The sequence below is a fragment of the Oncorhynchus nerka genome, linkage group LG2, assembly GCF_034236695.1.
Source record: "Oncorhynchus nerka isolate Pitt River linkage group LG2, Oner_Uvic_2.0, whole genome shotgun sequence".
NCBI classification, from domain to species: domain Eukaryota; kingdom Metazoa; phylum Chordata; class Actinopteri; order Salmoniformes; family Salmonidae; genus Oncorhynchus; species Oncorhynchus nerka.
This window is the reverse complement of record NC_088397.1, coordinates 619,960-642,646: the sequence shown is the minus strand read 5'-3', so window position 1 is coordinate 642,646 and position 22,687 is coordinate 619,960. Positions and strand designations below refer to the sequence as shown.

Sequence of the window (22,687 nt, the reverse complement as noted above, 5' to 3'; positions counted from 1 at the left end):
TAAATAAAAAAAAATATTTTTAAAAACAGTATAAAAACAGTATGGGAATGAGGTAGGTGAAAATGGGTGGGCTATTTACCAATAGACTGTACAGCTGCAGCGATCGGTTAGCTGCTCGGATAGCTGATGTTTGAAGTTGGTGAGGGAGATAAAAGTCTCCAACTTCAGCGATTTTTGCAGTTCGTTCCAGTCACAGCAGTGTGTGTCTCAGTGTGTGTGTGTGTGTCTCAGTGTGTGTGTGTGTGTGTGTCTCAGTGTGTGTGTGTGTGTCTCAGTGTGTGTGTGTGTGTGTGTCTCAGTGTGTGTGTGTGTGTCTCAGTGTGTGTAGTACTAAGTTGTGTGCTTGTCTCTCTCTGCTCTGACCCGAAACAGACTCAGGCATGGCAGCTGACCAGGGGCAGGTGCTCGTGGTTGTCACGGCAGCGGTGGGCGGGTTCTCCCTGCTCATCATCCTCACCCTCTTCTTCCTCATCACCGGACGGTAAGGGACATCCCCACTCCTTAGTAGTACACAACATACTTCTGAAGTAATACTTATGCCCTTCTCTCTCAATTCAATATTCCCTTAGGTTGCCTTGACAACATACTTCTGAAGTAATACTTATGCCCTTCTCTCTCAATTCAATATTCCCTTAGGTTGCCTTGACAACATACTTCTGAAGTAATACTTATGCCCCCCTCTCTCTCAATTCAATGTGCCCTTAGGTTGCCTTGACAACATACTTCTGAAGTAATACTTATGCCCCCCTCTCAATTCAATGTGCCCTTAGGTTGCCTTGACAACATACTTATGCCCCCCTCTCTCTCAATTCAGTGTGCCCTTAGGTTGCCTTGACAACATACTTCTGAAGTAATACTTAATGCCCCCCTCTCAATTCAATTCAATTAAATTCAAGGGGCTGTAACCTTTCTGGTGCAGGCGTTCTGCTAGCGACCTCGACAACATCCGAGCGCCAAATTCAAAATACAGAAATAGTCATAATAAACATTTTAAAAAACACAAGTGTTATACATCGGTTTAAAGATGAACTTCTCTTTAACCCAGTCGCTTTGTCAGATTTCAAAAAGGCTTTACGGCGAAAGCACACCATGTGATTATCTGAGGACAGCGCCCCGCGTACAAAAGCATAGAAACATGTTTCAACCAAGTAAAGGAATTACAAAAGTCAGAAATAGCGATAACATTATTCACTTACCTTTGATGATCTTCATATGGTTGCACTCACAAGAGTCCCAACTACACAATAAATGTTTGTTTTGTTCGATAAAGTCCCTCTTTATATCCCAAAAACGTTGTTTTGTTGGCGCGTTTTTTTCAGTAATCCCCTGACTCCAAGGCGGTCAAACCATGCAGACAAATACATCCTAATAGTATCGGTAAAGTTCGTTGAAACATGTCAAACGATGTTTATAATTAATCCTCAGGTTGTCAATTATCTAGATAATCGATAATATTTCAACCGGACAACAGCGTATTCAATAGAAGGGAAACAACAAAGGTCACGCAAACCAGCTCTGCATTCTTCCTCAGTCCACTGACCAAAAGGGCCTCATTCTTCTTCATTTTTCAGAAAACGAGCCTTAAACAATGTCTAAAGACATAGGAACTACAATCTGGGTCCTAACCCATTAGACACGCTACAGGCATTCAATTCGAAATAGGAACTGCAATCTGGGAGGCTGAAGTCATAGTTTTCAATAGCTTCCCATTTGAAGTGACTCGGAGCTCCAAAATGAAAATACCCCACATCAAAGAAATCCCACTTCCTGGATGGATTTTCCTCAGGTTTTATTATTTTATTATATTATTGTAACAGTTTTGGAAACTTTAGAGTGTTTTCTATCCAAATCTACCAATTATATGCATATCCTAGCTTCTGGGCCTGAGTAACATGCAGTTTACTTTGGGCACGCTTCTCATGCAGATGTCGAAATACTGCCCCCAAGAGGCCAGAAGGAGATTTATTGGCATGGGAAACATATGTTATTAACATTGCCAAAGCAAGTGAAATAGATAATATACAAAAGTGAAATAACCAATAAAAATGAACAGTAAACATTACAATCACAGAAGTTCCAAAAGAATAGAGACATTTAAAATGTCATATTATATATATATATATATACAGTGTTGTAACAACGTGCAAATAGTTAAAGTACAAAAGGGAAATAAATCATCATAAATGTGGGTTGTATTTACAATGGTGTTTGTTCTTCACTGGTTGCCCTTTTCTTGTGGTAACAGGTCACAAATCTTGCTGCTGTGATGGAACACTGGAATTTCACCCAGTAGATATGGGAGTTTTCAAAATTGGATTTGTTTTCAAATTCTTTTGAATTGAGGGAAATATGATGTCTCTAATATGGTCATACGTTGGGCAGGAGGTTAGGAAGTGCAGCTCAGTTTCCACCTCATTTTGTGGGCAGTGTGCACATAGCCTGTCTTCTCTTGAGAGCCATGTCTCCCTACGGCGGCCTTTCTCAATAGCAAGGCTATGCTCACTGAGTCTGTACATAGTCAAAGCTTTCCTTAAATTTGGGTCGGTCACAGTGGTCAGGTATTCTGCCAATCTCTGTGTAGGGCCAAATAGCATTCTAGTTTGCTCAGTTTTTTTTTGTTAATTCTTTCCAATTTGTCAAGTAATTATCTTTTTGTTTTCTCGTGATTTGGTTGGTGTCTGATTGTGTTTCTGTCCTGGGGCTCTGTAGGGTGTGTTTGTGTATGTGAACAGAGCCCCAGGACTCACTCTCTCCCTCTCCATCCCTCTCCCACTTCCTCCCCCTCTCTCTCCTCTCCTCTCTTCCCTCTCCTCCCCTCTCTCCCCCACCACTCCTCTCGCTCTCTCTCTCTCTCTCTCTCTCTCTCTCTCTCTCTCTCCCTCCCCCTCCTCTCTCCCCTTTCTATCCTCTCTCTCTTTCTCTCCCCCTCTTCTCTCATTATTCCTGAGTGTGATTCAGTTCAAATCGGTTCAACAGGGCAGGTTTTAATGGACCCCCCCCCAAATCCGCCAAGCTGTCCTTCTCATTTTCCCATTGGCTGGGACACTTTTATGCCTAATTACCCTGCATGCAATCCAGCTGCTGGCTGCTGGCTGTCTGGTTGTGTCCTCTCATTGGTTACTCCCCTGTCTGTCTGTAGCTACTACTGACTGACAGAGAGTGTATGAACTCTGACCGGAGGCTCAGATTGGGACTGGGCTACGACAGAGGATGTCCCAAATGGGACACTGACAGGAGGCTCAGATTGGGACGGGGCTACGACAGAGGATGAGTCCCAAATGGGACACTGACAGGAGGTTCAGATTGGGACTGGGCTACGACAGAGGATGAGTCCCAAATGGGACACTGACAGGAGGCTCAGATTGGGACTGGGCTACGACAGAGGATGTCCCAAATGGGACACTGACAGGAGGCTCAGATTGGGACTGGGCTACGACAGAGGATTGAGTCCTAAATGGGACACTGACAGGAGGTTCAGATTGGGACTGGGCTACGACAGAGGATGAGTCCTAAATGGGACACTGACAGGAGGCTCAGATTGGGACTGGGCTACGACAGAGGATGTCCCAAATGGGACACTGACAGGAGGCTCAGATTGGGACTGGGCTACGACAGAGGATGGGTCCCAAATGGGACACTGACTGGAGGTTCAGATTGGGACTGGGCTACGACAGAGGATGTCCCAAATGAACACTGACAGGAGGCTCAGATTGGGACTGGGCTACGACAGAGGATGTCCCAAATGGGACACTGACAGGAGGCTCAGATTGGGACTGGGCTACGACAGAGGATGTCCCAAATGGGACACTGACAGGAGGCTCAGATTGGGACTGGGCTACGACAGAGGATGGGTCTCAAATGGGACACTGACAGGAGGCTCAGATTGGGACTGGGCTACGACAGAGGATGAGTCCCAAATGGGACACTGACAGGAGGCTCAGATTGGGACTGGGCTACGACAGAGGATTAGTCCCAAATGGGACACTGACTGGAGGCTCAGATTGGGACTGGGCTACGACAGAGGGTTGAGTCCTAAATGGGACACTGACAGGAGGCTCAGATTGGGACTGGGCTACGACAGAGGGTTGAGTCCTAAATGGGACACTGACTGGAGGCTCAGATTGGGACTGGGCTACGACAGAGGGTTGAGTCCTAAATGGGACACTGACAGGAGGCTCAGATTGGGACTGGGCTACGACAGAGGGTTGAGTCCCAAATGGGACACTGACAGGAGGCTCAGATTGGGACTGGGCTACGACAGAGGATTAGTCCCAAATGGGACACTGACTGGAGGCTCAGATTGGGACTGGGCTACGACAGAGGGTTGAGTCCTAAATGGGACACTGACAGGAGGCTCAGATTGGGACTGGGCTACGACAGAGGATGGGTCTCAAATGGGACGCTGACAGGAGGTTCAGATTGGGACTGGGCTACGACAGAGGATGTCCCAAATGGGACACTGACTGGAGGTTCAGATTGGGACTGGGCTACGACAGAGGATGTCCCAAATGGGACACTGACTGGAGGTTCAGATTGGGACTGGGCTACGACAGAGGATGTCCCAAATGGGACACTGACAGGAGGCTCAGATTGGGACTGGGCTACGACAGAGGGTTGAGTCCCAAATGGGACACTGACAGGAGGCTCAGATTGGGACTGGGCTACGACAGAGGATGAGTCCCAAATGGGACACTGACGGGAGGCTCAGATTGGGACTGGGCTACGACAGGATGAGTCCCAAATGGGACACCAATAGCGCACTACTTTTGGTTTCAGCCCGTATGCTGTGGTGGACAACTCCACTGTACTCCCTGCTTCCTGGTCCACTTCCTGCCCGACTAGATGTTCAGTCATTGCATTGCATCAGCCAATGGTTGCATGCCACATCATCAACTGTGCAGTCAGGCATCAGATCAGTTAATCTATCGAGGCGCTGTGAGATCTGACACATGTCTGTAATGTAGTCAGACAGGAACCTCTACCTGACTGTAATGTAGCCAGACAGGAACCTCTACCTGTCTGTAATGTAGCCAGACAGGAACCTCTTCCTGTCTGTAATGTAGCCAGACAGGAACCTCTACCTGACATTTGTCTGTAATGTAGTCAGACAGGAACCTCTACCTGACATGTAGCCAGACAGGAGCCTCTACCTGACGTGTGTCTGTAATGTAGCCAGACAGGAACCTCTACCTGACATGTGTCTGTAATGTAGCCAGACAGGAACCTCTACCTGACATTTGTCTGTAATGTAGTCAGACAGGAACCTCTACCTGACATGTAGCCAGACAGGAGCCTCTACCTGACGTGTGTCTGTAATGTAGCCAGACAGGAACCTCTACCTGACATGTGTCTGTAATGTAGCCAGACAGGAACCTCTACCTGTCATGTGTCTGTAATGTAGCCAGACAGGAACCTCTACCTGTCATGTGTCTGTAATGTAGCCAGACAGGAACCTCTACCTGACGTGTAGTCAGACAGGAACCTCTACCTGACGTGTAGCCAGACAGGAACCTCTACCTGATGTGTAGTCAGACAGGAGCCTCTACCTGACATGTGTCTGTAATGTAGTCAGACAGGAACCTCTACCTGACTGTAATGTAGCCAGACAGGAACCTCTACCTGTCTGTAATGTAGCCAGACAGGAACCTCTACCTGTCATGTGTCTGTAATGTAGCCAGACAGGAACCTCTACCTGTCATGTGTCTGTAATGTAGCCAGACAGGAAGGTCACCACTTCCTGACATGTGTCTGTAATGTAGTCAGACAGGAACCTCTACCTGACTGTAATGTAGCCAGACGGGAAACTCTACCTGACTGTAATGTAGCCAGACAGGAACCTCTACCTGACTGTAATGTAGTCAGACAGGAACCTCTACCTGTCTGTAATGTAGCCAGACAGGAGCCTCTACCTGACGTGTGTCTGTAATGTAGCCAGACAGGAACCTCTACCTGTCTGTAATGTAGCCAGACAGGAACCTCTACCTGTCTGTAATGTAGTCAGACAGGAACCTCTACCTGACGTGTAGTCAGACAGGAGCCTCTACCTGACATGTAGTCAGACAGGAACCTCTACCTGACGTGTAGTCAGACAGGAGCCTCTACCTGACATGTAGTCAGACAGGAGCCTCTACCTGACGTGTACTCAGACAGGAGCCTCTACCTGACATGTAGTCAGACAGGAGCCTCTACCTGACATGTAGTCAGACAGGAGCCTCTACCTGACATGTAGTCAGATAGGAAACTCTACCTGACACGTGTCTGTAATGTAGCCAGACAGGAACCTCTACCTGACGTGTAGTCAGACAGGAACCTCTACCTGACGTGTGTCTGTAATGTAGTCAGACAGGAACCTCTACCTGACATGTAGTCAGACAGGAACCTCTACCTGACGTGTAGTCAGACAGGAGCCTCTACCTGACGTGTAGTCAGACAGGAACCTCTACCTGTCTGTAATGTAGCCAGACAGGAACCTCTACCTGGCGTGTGTCTGTAATGTAGTCAGACAGGAACATCTACCTGACGTGTAGTCAGACAGGAACCTCTACCTGTCTGTAATGTAGCCAGACAGGAACCTCTACCTGACGTGTGTCTGTAATGTAGTCAGACAGGAACATCTACCTGACGTGTAGTCAGACAGGAACCTCTACCTGACGTGTGTCTGTAATGTAGTCAGACAGGAGCCTCTACCTGACGTGTAGTCAGACAGGAACCTCTACCTGTCTGTAATGTAGTCAGACAGGAACATCTACCTGACGTGTAGTCAGACAGGAACATCTACATTTACATTTACATTTAAGTCATTTAGCAGACGCTCTTATCCAGAGCGACTTACAAATTGGTGCTTTCACCTTATGACATCCAGTGGAACAGCCACTTTACAATAGTGCATCTAGGTCTTTTAAGGGGGTGAGAAGGATTACTTTATCTATCCTAGGTATTCCATAAAGAGGTGGGGTTTCAGGTGTCTCCGGAAGGTGGTGATTGACTCCGCTGTCCTGGCGTCGTGAGGGAGTTTGTTCCACCATTGGGGGCCAGAGCAGCGAACAGTTTTGACTGGGCTGAGCGGGAACTGTACTTCCTCAATGGTAGGGAGGCGAGCAGGCCAGAGGTGGATGACGCAGTGCCCTTGTTTGGGTGTAGGGCCTGATCAGAGCCTGGAGGTACTGAGGTGCCGTTCCCCTCACAGCTCCGTAGGCAAGCACCATGGTCTTGTAGCGGATGCGACTTCAACTGGAAGCCAGTGGAGGAGCGGAGGGGGTGACGTGAGAGAACTTGGGAAGGTTGAACACCAGACGGCTGCGGCGTTCTGGATGAGTTGTAGGGGTTTAATGGCACAGGCAGGGAGCCCAGCCAACAGCGAGTTGCAGTAATCCAGACGGGAGATGACAAGTGCCTGGATTAGGACCTGCGCCGCTTCCTGTGTGAGGCAGGGTCGTACTCTGCGGATGTTGTAGAGCATGAACCTACAGGAACGGGCCACCGCCTTGATGTTAGTTGAGAAGCGACAGGGTGTTGTCCAGGATCACGCCAAGGTTCTTAGCGCTCTGGGAGGAGGACACAATGGAGTTGTCAACCGTGATGGCGAGATCATGGAGCGGGCAGTCCTTCCCCGGGAGGAAGAGCAGCTCCGTCTTGCCGAGGTTCAGCTTGAGGTGGTGATCCGTCATCCACACGGATATGTCTGCCAGACATGCAGAGATGCGATTCGCCACCTGGTCATCAGAAGGGGGAAAGGAAGATTAATTGTGTGTCGTCTGCATAGCAATGATAGGAGAGACCATGTGAGGTTATGACAGAGCCAAGTGACTTGGTGTATAGCGAGAATAGGAGAGGGCCTAGAACAGAGCCCTGGGGGACACCAGTGGTGAGAGCACGTGGTGTGGAGACGGAGTTCTCGCCACGCCACCTGGTAGGAGCGACCTGTCAGGTAGGACGCAATCCAAGCGTGGGCCGCGCCGGAGATGCCCAACTCGGAGAGGGTGGAGAGGAGGATCTGATGGTTCACAGTATCGAAGGCAGCCGATAGGTCTAGAAGGATGAGAGCAGAGGAGAGAGAGTTAGCTTTAGCAGTGCGGAGCGCCTCCGTGATACAGAGAAGAGCAGTCTCAGTTGAATGACTAGTCTTGAAACCTGACTGATTTGGATCAAGAAGGTCATTCTGAGAGAGATAGCGGGAGAGCTGGCCAAGGGCGGCACGTTCAAGAGTTTTGGAGAAAAAAAAGAAGGGATACTGGTCTGTAGTTGTTGACATCGGAGGGATCGAGTGTAGGTTTTTTCAGAAGGGGTGCAACTCTCGCTCTCTTGAAGACGGAAGGGACGTAGCCAGCGGTCAGGGATGAGTTGATGAGCGAGGTGAGGTAAGGGAGAAGGTCTCCGGAAATGGTCTGGAGAAGAGAGGAGGATAGGGTCAGCGGGCAGGTTGTTGGGCGGCCGGCCGTCACAAGACGCGAGATTTCATCTGGAGAGAGAGGGGAGAAGAGGTCAGAGCACAGGGTAGGGCAGTGTGAGCAGAACCAGCGGTGTCGTTTGACTTAGCAAACGAGGATCGGATGTCGTCGACCTTCTTTTCAAAATGGTTGACGAAGTCATCTGCAGAGAGGGAGGAGGGGGAGGGGGAGGAGGATTCAGGAGGGAGGAGAAGGTTGCAAGAGCTTCCTAGGGTTAGAGGCAGATGCTTGGAATTTAGAGTGGTAGAAAGTGGCTTTAGCAGCAGAGAGAGAAGAGGAGAATGTAGAGAGGAGGGAGTGAAAGGATGTCAGGTCCGCAGGGAGGCGAGTTTTCCTCCATTTCCGCTCGGCTGCCCGGAGCCCTGTTCTGTGAGCTCGCAATGAGTCGTCGAGCCACGGAGCGGGGAGGAGGACCGAGCCGGCCTGGAGGATAGGGGACATAGAGAGTCAAAGGATGCAGAAAGGGAGGAGAGGAGGGTTGAGGAGGCAGAATCAGGAGATAGGTTGGAGAAGGTTTGAGCAGAGGGAAGAGATGATAGGATGGAAGAGGAGAGAGTAGCGGGGGAGAGAGAGCGAAGGTTGGGACGGCGCGATACCATCCGAGTAGGGGCAGTGTGGGAAGTGTTGGATGAGAGCGAGAGGGAAAAGGATACAAGGTAGTGGTCGGAGACTTGGAGGGGAGTTGCAACGAGGTTAGTGGAAGAACAGCATCTAGTAAAGATGAGGTCGAGCGTATTTCCTGCCTTGTGAGTAGGGGGAAGGTGAGAGGGTGAGGTCAAAAAGGAGAGGAGTGGAAAGAAGGAGGCAGAGAGGAATGAGTCAAAGGTAGGCGTGGGGAGGTTAAAGTCGCCCAGAACTGTGAGAGGTGAGCCGTCCTCAGGAAAGGAGCTTATCAAGGCATCAAGCTCATTGATGAACTCTCCGAGGAACCTGGAGGGCGATAAATGATAAGGATGTTAAGCTTGAAAGGGCTGGTAACTGTGACAGCATGGAATTCAAAGGAGGCGATAGACAGATGGGTAAGGGAGAAAGAGAGAATGACCACTTGGGAGAGATGAGGATCCCGGTGCCACCACCCCGCTGACCAGAAGCTCTCGGGGTGTGCGAGAACACGTGGGCAGACGAAGAGAGAGCAGTAGGAGTAGCAGTGTTGTCTGTGGTGATCCATGTTTCCGTCAGTGCCAAGAAGTCGAGGACTGGAGGGAGACATAGGCGGAGATGAACTCTGCCTTGTTGGCCGCAGATCGGCAGTTCCAGAGGCTACCGGAGACCTGGAACTCCACGTGGGTCGTGCGCGCTGGGACCACCAGATTAGGGTGGCCGCGGCCACGCGGTGTGGAGCGTTTGTATGGTCTGTGCAGAGGAGAGAACAGGGATAGACAGACACATAGTTGACAGGCTACACAAGAGGCTACGCTAATGCAAAGGAGATTGGAATGACAAGTGGACTACACGTCACGAGTGTTCAGAAAGTTAAGCTTACGTAGCAAGAATCTTATTGACTAAAATGATTAAAATGATACAGTACTGCTGAAGTAGGCTAGCTGGCAGAGGCTGCGTTGTTGACTATGTAGGCTAGCTGGCATTGGCTGCGTTGTTGACACTACACTAATCAAGTCGTTCCGTTGAGTGTAATAGTTTCTACTGTGCTGCTATTCGGGGCTAGCTGGCTAGCTAGCAGTGTTGATTACGTTACGTTGCGTTAAAAGAACGACAATAGCTGGCTAGCTAACTCAGGAAATCGCTCTAGACTACACAATTATCTTTGATACAAAGACGGCTATGTAGCTAGCTATGTAGCTAGCTACGATCAAACAAATCAAGGCGTTGTACTGTAATGAAATGAAATGAAAAATGTGATACTACCTGTGGAGCGAAGCGAAATGCGACGGATTGTTGAGTGCAGAAGTTCTGTTCGGTAGACGTTGACTAGCTGTTGGCTAGCTAGCAGAGTCTCCTATGTTAAGGACGACATAAAACTACACACTCTAAACTACACAATTATCTTGGGTACGAAGGCAGCAAAGACAACTATGTAGCTAGCTAACACTACACTAATCAAGTCGTTCAGTTGAGTGTAATAGTTGTGCTGCTAATCGGTAGACGGTGGACTAGCTAACGGTGGACGTTAGCTAGCTGGCTAGCTGGCTAGCTGCAGGGCAGTGTAGACTGCGTTAGGACGACGAAATACGATAATTACGCAATTATCTATGATGCAAAGACGGCTATGTAGCTAGCTAAGAAGAAATTGCTAAGATTAGACAAATCAAACCGTTGTACTATAATGAAATGTAATGAAATGTAATACTACCTGCGGACCGAGTGCAGACGCGACCGCTCGCTCCAACCCGCTCCGTGTTTCATCTACCTGACATGTGTCTGTAATGTAGCCAGACAGGAACCTCTACCTGACACGTGTCTGTAATGTAGACAGGAGCCTCTACCTGACACGTGTCTGTAATGTAGCCAGGAGCCTCTACCTGACGTGTAGTCAGACAGAAGCCTCTACCTGACGTGTAGTCAGACAGGAGCCTCTACCTGACGTGTAGTCAGACAGGAACCTCTACCTGACGTGTGTCTGTAATGTAGTCAGACAGGAGCCTCTACCTGACGTGTAGTCAGACAGGAACCTCTACCTGTCTGTAATGTAGTCAGACAGGAACCTCTACCTGACGTGTGTCTGTAATGTAGTCAGACAGGAACCTCTACCTGACGTGTGTCTGTAATGTAGTCAGACAGGAGCCTCTACCTGACGTGTAGTCAGACAGGAACCTCTACCTGACGTGTGTCTGTAATGTAGTCAGACAGGAACCTCTACCTGACGTGTGTCTCTAATGTAGCCAGACAGGAGCCTCTACCTGTCTGTAATGTAGCCAGACAGGAACCTCTACCTGACGTGTGTCTGTAATGTAGTCAGACAGGAACCTCTACCTGACGTGTGTCTGTAATGTAGTCAGACAGGATCCTCTACCTGACATGTGTCTGTAATGTAGTCAGACAGGAGCCTCTACCTGACGTGTAGTCAGACAGGAGCCTCTACCTGACGTGTGTTTGTAATGTAGTCAGACAGGAGCCTCTACCTGACGTGTAGTCAGACAGGAACCTCTACCTGACATGTGTCTGTAATGTAGTCAGACAGGAGCCTCTACCTGACGTGTAGTCAGACAGGAACCTCAACCTGACATGTGTCTGTAATGTAGCCAGACAGGAACCTCTACCTGACATGTAGTCAGACAGGAACCTCAACCTGACGTGTGTCTGTAATGTAGCCAGACAGGAACCTCTACCTGACGTGTGTCTGTAATGTAGCCAGACAGGAACCTCAACCTGACGTGTGTCTGTAATGTAGCCAGACAGGAACCTCTACCTGACATGTGTCTGTAATGTAGCCAGACAGGAACCTCAACCTGACATGTGTTTGTAATGTAGCCAGACAGGAACCTCTACCTGACATGTAGTCAGACAGGAACCTCTACCTGACATGTGTCTGTAATGTAGCCAGACAGGAACCTCTACCTGACGTGTGTCTGTAATGTAGCCAGACAGGAACCTCTAACTGACATGTAGTCAGACAGGAACCTCAACCTGACGTGTGTCTGTAATGTAGCCAGACAGAAACCTCTACCTGACGTGTGTCTGTAATGTAGGCAGACAGGAACCTCAACCTGACATGTGTCTGTAATGTAGTCAGACAGGAACCTCAACCTGACGTGTGTCTGTAATGTAGCCAGACAGGAACCTCTACCTGACATGTGTCTGTAATGTAGCCAGACAGGAACCTCAACCTGACGTGTGTCTGTAATGTAGCCAGACAGGAACCTCTACCTGACATGTGTTTGTAATGTAGCCAGACAGGAACCTCTACCTGACATGTAGTCAGACAGGAACCTCTACCTGACATGTGTCTGTAATGTAGCCAGACAGGAACCTCTACCTGACGTGTGTCTGTAATGTAGCCAGACAGGAACCTCTAACTGACATGTAGTCAGACAGGAACCTCAACCTGACGTGTGTCTGTAATGTAGCCAGACAGAAACCTCTACCTGACGTGTGTCTGTAATGTAGGCAGACAGGAACCTCAACCTGACATGTGTCTGTAATGTAGTCAGACAGGAACCTCAACCTGACGTGTGTCTGTAATGTAGCCAGACAGGAACCTCTACCTGACATGTGTCTGTAATGTAGCCAGACAGGAACCTCAACCTGACGTGTGTCTGTAATGTAGCCAGACAGGAACCTCTACCTGACATGTGTTTGTAATGTAGCCAGACAGGAACCTCTACCTGACATGTAGTCAGACAGGAACCTCTACCTGACATGTGTCTGTAATGTAGCCAGACAGGAACCTCTACCTGACGTGTGTCTGTAATGTAGCCAGACAGGAACCTCTAACTGACATGTAGTCAAACAGGAACTTCAACCTGACGTGTGTCTGTAATGTAGCCAGACAGGAACCTCTACCTGACGTGTGTCTGTAATGTAGCCAGACAGGAACCTCAACCTGACATGTGTCTGTAATGTAGCCAGACAGGAACCTCTACCTGACATGTAGTCAGACAGGAACCTCAACCTGACGTGTGTCTGTAATGTAGCCAGACAGGAACCTCTACCTGACATGTGTTTGTAATGTAGCCAGACAGGAACCTCTACCTGACATGTAGTCAGACAGGAACCTCTACCTGACATGTGTCTGTAATGTAGCCAGACAGAAACCTCTACCTGACATGTGTCTGTAATGTAGCCAGACAGGAACCTCTACCTGACGTGTGTCTGTAATGTAGCCAGACAGGAACCTCTACCTGACTGTAATGTAGCCAGAAAGGAACCTCTACCTGACATGTAGCCAGACAGGAACCTCTACCTGACATGTGTCTGTAATGTAGCCAGACAGGAACCTCTACCTGTCTGTAATGTAGCCAGACAGGAACCTCTACCTGACATGTGTCTGTAATGTAGCCAGACAGGAACCTCTACCTGACAAGTGTCTGTAATGTAGCCAGACAGGAACCTCTACCTGACAAGTGTCTGTAATGTAGCCAGACAGGAACCTCTACCTGACCAGTGTCTGTAATGTAGTCAGACAGGAACCTCTACCTGACGTGTGTCTGTAATGTAGCCAGACAGGAACCTCTACCTGACTGTAATGTAGCCAGAAAGGAACCTCTACCTGACATGTAGCCAGACAGGAACCTCTACCTGACATGTGTCTGTAATGTAGCCAGACAGGAACCTCTACCTGACGTGTAGTCAGACAGGAACCTCTACCTGACATGTGTCTGTAATGTAGCCAGACAGGAACCTCTACCTGACAAGTGTCTGTAATGTAGCCAGACAGGAACCTCTACCTGACCAGTGTCTGTAATGTAGTCAGACAGGAACCTCTACCTGACATGTGTCTGTAATGTAGCCAGACAGGAAGCTCTACCTGTCTGTAATGTAGCCAGACAGGAAGCTGACATCGTCCGCTGTGTGTCTCTCCTGGTCCAGGTGTCAGGTGTTCATCAAGGCTAAGATGCAGTCAGACGATAAGAGGAGGGCTCACTTTCAGAACGTGCTTCCTTTCCCTGGTATCAAGACGTATGTGGATCCTGACACATATGAAGACCCCACGCAGGCTGTCCACGAGTTCACCAAGGAGATAGATCCTTCTAGAATACGCATCGAGAGGGTGATAGGAGCAGGTACCGAGACACACACACACACACACACACACACACACACACACACACACACACACACACACAGAGACACACACACACACACACACACACACACACACACACAGAGACACACACACACACACACACACACACACACACACACACACACACGCAAGCAGACATGCACACAGTAGTTATATAGGATGGTGTGTATAGACTGTAGTTATATAGGATGGTGTGTATAGACAGTAGTTATATAGGATGGTGTGTATAGACTGTAGTTATATAGGATGGTGTGTATAGACAGTAGTTATATAGGATGGTGTGTATAGACTGTAGTTATATAGGATGGTGTGTATAGACTGTAGTTATATAGGATGGTGTGTATAGACTGTAGTTGTATAGGATGATTTGTATAGACTGTAGTTATATTAGATGGTGTCTATAGACAGTGGACAGCAGGTATCCTAGTGGTTAGAGCGTTGGGCCAGTAACCGAAAGGTTGCAAGATCGAATCCCCGAGCCGACAAGGTTCAATTCTGTCGTTCTGCCCCTGAACAAGACTGTTCCTAGACCATCATTGTAAATAAGAATTTGTTCTTAACTGACAAGTTAAATAAAAGGTAAAATACATTTAAAAAATGTAGTGTTTCCAGTAGAATGTTATTGAGGGTTTCCCCCAGTAGTGAGGGTTTCCCCCAGCAGTGAGGGTTTCCCCCAGTAGTAGAATGTTAGTGAGGGTTTCCCCCAGCAGTAGAATGTTATTGAGGGTTTCCCCCAGCAGTGAGGGTTTCCCCCAGCAGTAGAATGTTATTGAGGGTTTCCCCCAGCAGTAAAATGTTATTGAGGGTTTCCCCCAGCAGTAGAATGTTAGTGAGGGTTTCCCCCAGTAGTAGAATGTTATTGAGGGTTTCCCCCAGCAGTAGAATGTTATTGAGGGTTTCCCCCAGCAGTAGAATGTTAGTGAGGGTTTCCCCCAGCAGTAGAATGTTATTGAGGGTTTCCCCCAGTAGTGAGGGTTTCCCCCAGCAGTAGAATGTTATTGAGGGTTTCCCCCAGCAGTAGAATGTTATTGAGGGTTTCCCCCAGTAGTGAGGGTTTCCCCCAGCAGTAGAATGTTAGTGAGGGTTTCCCCCAGCAGTGAGGGTTTCCCCCAGCAGTAGAATGTTAGTGAGGGTTTCCCCCAGCAGTAGAATGTTAGTGAGGGTTTCCCCCAGTAGTGAGGGTTTCCCCCAGCAGTAGAATGTTAGTGAGGGTTTCCCCCAGCAGTAGAATGTTATTGAGGGTTTCCCCCAGCAGTAGAATGTTAGTGAGGGTTTCCCCCAGCAGTAGAATGTTAGTGAGGGTTTCCCCCAGCAGTAGAATGTTATTGAGGGTTTCCCCCAGCAGTAGAATGTTATTGAGAGTTTCCCCCAGCAGTAGAATGTTAGTGAGGGTTTCCCCCAGCAGTAGAATGTTAGTGAGGGTTTCCCCCAGCAGTAGAATGTTATTGAGGGTTTCCCCCAGCAGTGAGGGTTTCCCCCAGCAGTAGAATGTTAGTGAGGGTTTCCCCCAGCAGTAGAATGTTATTGAGGGTTTCCCCCAGTAGTGAGGGTTTCCCCCAGCAGTAGAATGTTAGTGAGGGTTTCCCCCAGCAGTAGAATGTTATTGAGGTTTCCCCAGCAGTAGAATGTTAGTGAGGGTTTCCCCAGCAGTAGAATGTTAGTGAGGGTTTCCCCCAGCAGTAGAATGTTATTGAGGGTTTCCCCAGCAGTAGAATGTTAGTGAGGGTTTCCCCAGCAGTAGAATGTTAGTGAGGGTTTCCCCAGCAGTAGAATGTTAGTGAGGGTTTCCCCCAGCAGTAGAATGTTAGTGAGGGTTTCCCCCAGCAGTAGAATGTTATTGAGGGTTTCCCCCAGCAGTAGAATGTTAGTGAGGGTTTCCCCCAGCAGTAGAATGTTAGTGAGGGTTTCCCCCAGCAGTAGAATGTTAGTGAGGGTTTCCCCCAGCAGTAGAATGTTATTGAGGGTTTCCCCCAGCAGTAGAATGTTAGTGAGGGTTTCCCCCAGCAGTAGAATGTTAGTGAGGGTTTCCCCCAGCAGTAGAATGTTATTGAGGGTTTCCCCCAGCAGTAGAATGTTAGTGAGGGTTTCCCCCAGCAGTAGAATGTTAGTGAGGGTTTCCCCCAGTAGTGAGGGTTTCCCCCAGCAGTAGAATGTTATTGAGGGTTTCCCCCAGCAGTAGAATGTTAGTGAGGGTTTCCCCCAGCAGTAGAATGTTATTGAGGGTTTCCCCCAGCAGTAGAATGTTATTGAGGGTTTCCCCCAGCAGTGAGGGTTTCCCCCAGCAGTAGAATGTTAGTGAGGGTTTCCCCCAGTAGTGAGGGTTTCCCCCAGCAGTAGAATGTTATTGAGGGTTTCCCCCAGCAGTAGAATGTTAGTGAGGGTTTCCCCCAGCAGTAGAATGTTATTGAGGGTTTCCCCCAGCAGTAGAATGTTAGTGAGGGTTTCCCCCAGTAGTAGAATGTTATTGAGGGTTTCCCCCAGTAGTGAGGGTTTCCCCCAGTAGTGAGGGTTTCCCCCAGCAGTAGAATGTTATTGAGGGTTTCCCCCAGCAGTAGAATGTTATTGAGGGTTTCCCCCAGCAGTAGAATGTTATTGAGGGTTTCCCCAGTAGTAGAATGTTATTGAGGTTTCCCCAGCAGTGAGGGTCTCCCCAGTAGTAGAATGTTAGTGAGGGTTTCCCCCAGCAGTGAGGTTTCCCCAGTAGTAGAATGTTATTGAGGGTTTCCCCCAGCAGTAGAATGTTATTGAGGGTTTCCCCCAGCAGTGAGGGTTTCCCCCAGCAGTAGAATGTTATTGAGGGTTTCCTCCAGCAGTAGAATGTTAGTGAGGGTTTCCCCCAGTAGTAGAATGTTAGTGAGGGTTTCCCCCAGTAGTGAGGGTTTCCCCCAGCAGTAGAATGTTATTGAGGGTCTCCCCAGCAGTGAGGGTTTCCCCAGCAGTAGAATGTTATTGAGGGTTTCCCCCAGCAGTAGAATGTTATTGAGGGTTTCCCCAGCAGTGAGGGTTTCCCCCAGCAGTAGAATGTTAGTGAGGGTTTCCCCCAGCAGTAGAATGTTATTGAGGGTTTCCCCCAGCAGTAGAATGTTATTGAGGGTTTCCCCCAGCAGTAGAATGTTATTGAGGGTTTCCCCCAGCAGTAGAATGTTATTGAGGGTTTCCCCCAGCAGTGAGGTTTCCCCAGCAGTAGAATGTTAGTGAGGGTTTCCCCAGCAGTAGAATGTTATTGAGGTTTCCCCCAGCAGTAGAATGTTATTGAGGGTTTCCCCCAGCAGTAGAATGTTAGTGAGGTTTCCCCCAGCAGTAGAATGTTAGTGAGGTTTCCCCAGCAGTAGAATGTTATTGAGGTTTCCCCCAGCAGTAGAATGTTAGTGAGGGTTTCCCCCAGCAGTAGAATGTTAGTGAGGGTTTCCCCAGCAGTAGAATGTTATTGAGGGTTTCCCCAGCAGTAGAATGTTAGTGAGGGTTTCCCCCAGCAGTAGAATGTTAGTGAGGGTTTCCCCCAGTAGTGAGGTTTCCCCAGCAGTAGAATGTTATTGAGGGTTTCCCCCAGCAGTAGAATGTTAGTGAGGGTTTCCCCAGCAGTAGAATGTTATTGAGGTTTCCCCCAGCAGTAGAATGTTATTGAGGGTTTCCCCCAGCAGTGAGGGTTTCCCCCAGCAGTAGAATGTTAGTGAGGGTTTCCCCCAGTAGTGAGGGTTTCCCCCAGCAGTAGAATGTTATTGAGGGTTTCCCCCAGCAGTAGAATGTTAGTGAGGGTTTCCCCCAGCAGTAGAATGTTATTGAGGGTTTCCCCCAGCAGTAGAATGTTAGTGAGGGTTTCCCCCAGTAGTAGAATGTTATTGAGGGTTTCCCCCAGTAGTGAGGGTTTCCCCCAGTAGTGAGGGTTTCCCCCAGCAGTAGAATGTTATTGAGGGTTTCCCCCAGCAGTAGAATGTTATTGAGGGTTTCCCCCAGCAGTAGAATGTTATTGAGGGTTTCCCCCAGTAGTAGAATGTTATTGAGGGTTTCCCCCAGCAGTGAGGGTCTCCCCCAGTAGTAGAATGTTAGTGAGGGTTTCCCCCAGCAGTGAGGGTTTCCCCCAGTAGTAGAATGTTATTGAGGGTTTCCCCCAGCAGTAGAATGTTATTGAGGGTTTCCCCCAGCAGTGAGGGTTTCCCCCAGCAGTGAGGGTTTCCCCCAGCAGTAGAATGTTATTGAGGGTTTCCTCCAGCAGTAGAATGTTAGTGAGGGTTTCCCCCAGTAGTAGAATGTTAGTGAGGGTTTCCCCCAGTAGTGAGGGTTTCCCCCAGCAGTAGAATGTTATTGAGGGTCTCCCCCAGCAGTGAGGGTTTCCCCCAGCAGTAGAATGTTATTGAGGGTTTCCCCCAGCAGTAGAATGTTATTGAGGGTTTCCCCCAGCAGTGAGGGTTTCCCCCAGCAGTAGAATGTTAGTGAGGGTTTCCCCCAGCAGTAGAATGTTATTGAGGGTTTCCCCCAGCAGTAGAATGTTATTGAGGGTTTCCCCCAGCAGTAGAATGTTATTGAGGGTTTCCCCCAGCAGTAGAATGTTATTGAGGGTTTCCCCCAGCAGTGAGGGTTTCCCCCAGCAGTAGAATGTTAGTGAGGGTTTCCCCCAGCAGTAGAATGTTATTGAGGGTTTCCCCCAGCAGTAGAATGTTATTGAGGGTTTCCCCCAGCAGTAGAATGTTATTGAGGGTTTCCCCCAGCAGTAGAATGTTAGTGAGGGTTTCCCCCAGCAGTGAGGGTTTCCCCCAGCAGTGAGGGTTTCCCCCAGTAGTAGAATGTTAGTGAGGGTTTCCCCCAGCAGTAGAATGTTATTGAGGGTTTCCCCCAGCAGTAGAATGTTAGTGAGGGTTTCCCCCAGCAGTAGAATGTTATTGAGGGTCTCCCCCAGTAGTAGAATGTTAGTGAGGGTTTCCCCCAGCAGTGAGGGTTTCCCCCAGTAGTAGAATGTTATTGAGGGTTTCCCCCAGCAGTAGAATGTTATTGAGGGTTTCCCCCAGCAGTGAGGGTTTCCCCCAGTAGTAGAATGTTAGTGAGGGTTTCCCCCAGCAGTGAGGGTTTCCCCCAGTAGTAGAATGTTAGTGAGGGTTTCCCCCAGCAGTAGAATGTTATTGAGGGTTTCCCCCAGCAGTAGAATGTTATTGAGGGTTTCCCCCAGTAGTGAGGGTTTCCCCCAGCAGTAGAATGTTATTGAGGGTTTCCCCCAGCAGTAGAATGTTATTGAGGGTTTCCCCCAGCAGTAGAATGTTAGTGAGGGTTTCCCCCAGCAGTAGAATGTTATTGAGGGTTTCCCCCAGCAGTAGAATGTTATTGAGGGTTTCCCCCAGCAGTAGAATGTTATTGAGGGTTTCCCCCAGCAGTAGAATGTTAGTGAGGGTTTCCCCCAGCAGTGAGGGTTTCCCCCAGCAGTAGAATGTTATTGAGGGTTTCCCCCAGCAGTAGAATGTTAGTGAGGGTTTCCCCCAGCAGTGAGGGTTTCCCCCAGCAGTAGAATGTTATTGAGGGTTTCCCCCAGCAGTAGAATGTTAGTGAGGGTTTCCCCCAGTAGTGAGGGTTTCCCCCAGCAGTGAGGGTTTCCCCCAGCAGTAGAATGTTAGTGAGGGTTTCCCCCAGCAGTAGAATGTTATTGAGGGTTTCCCCCAGCAGTAGAATGTTAGTGAGGGTTTCCCCCAGCAGTAGAATGTTATTGAGGGTTTCCCCCAGCAGTAGAATGTTAGTGAGGTTTCCCCAGCAGTAGAATGTTATTGAGGGTTTCCCCCAGCAGTAGAATGTTAGTGAGGGTTTCCCCCAGTAGTAGAATGTTAGTGAGGGTTTCCCCCAGCAGTAGAATGTTATTGAGGGTTTCCCCCAGCAGTAGAATGTTATTGAGGGTTTCCCCCAGTAGTGAGGGTTTCCCCCAGCAGTGAGGGTTTCCCCCAGCAGTAGAATGTTATTGAGGATTTCCCCCAGTAGTAGAATGTTATTGAGGGTTTCCCCCAGCAGTAGAATGTTAGTGAGGGTTTCCCCCAGTAGTGAGGGTTTCCCCCAGCAGTAGAATGTTATTGAGGGTTTCCCCCAGCAGTAGAATGTTATTGAGGGTTTCCCCCAGTAGTGAGGGTTTCCCCCAGCAGTGAGGGTTTCCCCCAGCAGTAGAATGTTATTGAGGGTTTCCCCCAGCAGTAGAATGTTAGTGAGGGTTTCCCCCAGCAGTGAGGGTTTCCCCCAGCAGTAGAATGTTATTGAGGGTTTCCCCCAGCAGTAGAATGTTATTGAGGGTTTCCCCCAGCAGTAGAATGTTATTGAGGGTTTCCCCCAGTAGTAGAATGTTATTGAGGGTTTCCCCAGCAGTAGAATGTTATTGAGGGTTTCCCCCAGCAGTAGAATGTTATTGAGGGTTTCCCCCAGCAGTAGAATGTTATTGAGGGTTTCCCCCAGCAGTAGAATGTTAGTGAGGGTTTCCCCCAGCAGTAGAATGTTAGTGAGGGTTTCCCCCAGCAGTAGAATGTTAGTGAGGGTTTCCCCCAGCAGTAGAATGTTATTGAGGGTTTCCCCCAGTAGTAGAATGTTAGTGAGGGTTTCCCCCAGCAGTGAGGGTTTCCCCCAGCAGTAGAATGTTATTGAGGGTTTCCCCAGCAGTAGAATGTTATTGAGGGTTTCCCCAGCAGTAGAATGTTATTGAGGGTCTCCCCAGTAGTAGAATGTTAGTGAGGGTTTCCCCCAGCAGTGAGGGTTTCCCCCAGTAGTAGAATGTTATTGAGGGTTTCCCCCAGCAGTAGAATGTTATTGAGGGTTTCCCCCAGCAGTGAGGGTTTCCCCCAGCAGTAGAATGTTATTGAGGGTTTCCCCCAGCAGTAGAATGTTATTGAGGGTTTCCCCCAGCAGTAGAATGTTATTGAGGGTCTCCCCCAGTAGTAGAATGTTAGTGAGGGTTTCCCCCAGCAGTGAGGGTTTCCCCCAGTAGTAGAATGTTATTGAGGGTTTCCCCCAGCAGTAGAATGTTATTGAGGGTTTCCCCCAGCAGTAGAATGTTATTGAGGGTTTCCCCCAGCAGTATAATGTTATTGAGGGTTTCCCCCAGCAGTATAATGTTATTGAGGGTTTCCCCCAGCAGTGAGGGTTTCCCCCAGCAGTAGAATGTTAGTGAGGGTTTCCCCCAGCAGTAGAATGTTATTGAGGGTTTCCCCCAGCAGTGAGGGTTTCCCCCAGTAGTAGAATGTTAGTGAGGGTTTCCCCCAGCAGTAGAATGTTATTGAGGGTTTCCCCCAGCAGTGAGGGTTTCCCCCAGCAGTAGAATGTTAGTGAGGGTTTCCCCCAGTAGTAGAATGTTATTGAGGGTTTCCCCCAGCAGTAGAATGTTATTGAGGGTTTCCCCCAGTAGTGAGGGTTTCCCCCAGCAGTGAGGGTTTCCCCCAGCAGTAGAATGTTAGTGAGGGTTTCCCCCAGCAGTAGAATGTTATTGAGGGTTTCCCCCAGCAGTAGAATGTTATTGAGGGTTTCCCCCAGCAGTGAGGGTTTCCCCCAGTAGTAGAATGTTATTGAGGGTTTCCCCCAGTAGTAGAATGTTAGTGAGGGTTTCCCCCAGCAGTAGAATGTTATTGAGGGTTTCCCCCAGCAGTAGAATGTTATTGAGGGTTTCCCCCAGCAGTAGAATGTTAGTGAGGGTTTCCCCCAGCAGTAGAATGTTATTGAGGGTTTCCCCCAGTAGTGAGGGTTTCCCCCAGCAGTGAGGGTTTCCCCCAGCAGTAGAATGTTATTGAGGGTTTCCCCCAGCAGTAGAATGTTATTGAGGGTTTCCCCAGCAGTAGAATGTTATTGAGGGTTTCCCCCAGTAGTAGAATGTTATTGAGGGTTTCCCCCAGCAGTAGAATGTTAGTGAGGGTTTCCCCCAGTAGTGAGGGTTTCCCCCAGCAGTGAGGGTTTCCCCCAGCAGTAGAATGTTAGTGAGGGTTTCCCCCAGTAGTGAGGGTTTCCCCCAGCAGTGAGGGTTTCCCCCAGCAGTAGAATGTTATTGAGGGTTTCCCCCAGCAGTAGAATGTTAGTGAGGGTTTCCCCCAGCAGTAGAATGTTATTGAGGGTTTCCCCCAGCAGTAGAATGTTATTGAGGGTTTCCCCCAGCAGTAGAATGTTATTGAGGGTTTCCCCCAGTAGTGAGGGTTTCCCCCAGCAGTGAGGGTTTCCCCCAGCAGTAGAATGTTAGTGAGGGTTTCCCCCAGCAGTAGAATGTTATTGAGGGTTTCCCCCAGCAGTAGAATGTTAGTGAGGGTTTCCCCCAGTAGTGAGGGTTTCCCCCAGCAGTGAGGGTTTCCCCCAGCAGTAGAATGTTATTGAGGGTTTCCCCCAGCAGTAGAATGTTAGTGAGGGTTTCCCCCAGCAGTAGAATGTTATTGAGGGTTTCCCCCAGCAGTAGAATGTTATTGAGGGTTTCCCCCAGCAGTAGAATGTTATTGAGGGTTTCCCCCAGTAGTGAGGGTTTCCCCCAGCAGTGAGGGTTTCCCCCAGCAGTAGAATGTTAGTGAGGGTTTCCCCCAGCAGTAGAATGTTATTGAGGGTTTCC

The 22,687-nt window shown here is 49.0% G+C and overlaps 1 pseudogene; it reads left to right on the top strand.

Annotated features, from left to right (window-relative positions):
• The window catches only part of LOC135572488 (ephrin type-A receptor 6-like), a 270,050-nt pseudogene that overhangs the window by 226,567 nt on the left and 20,796 nt on the right, over positions 1 to 22,687 (top strand).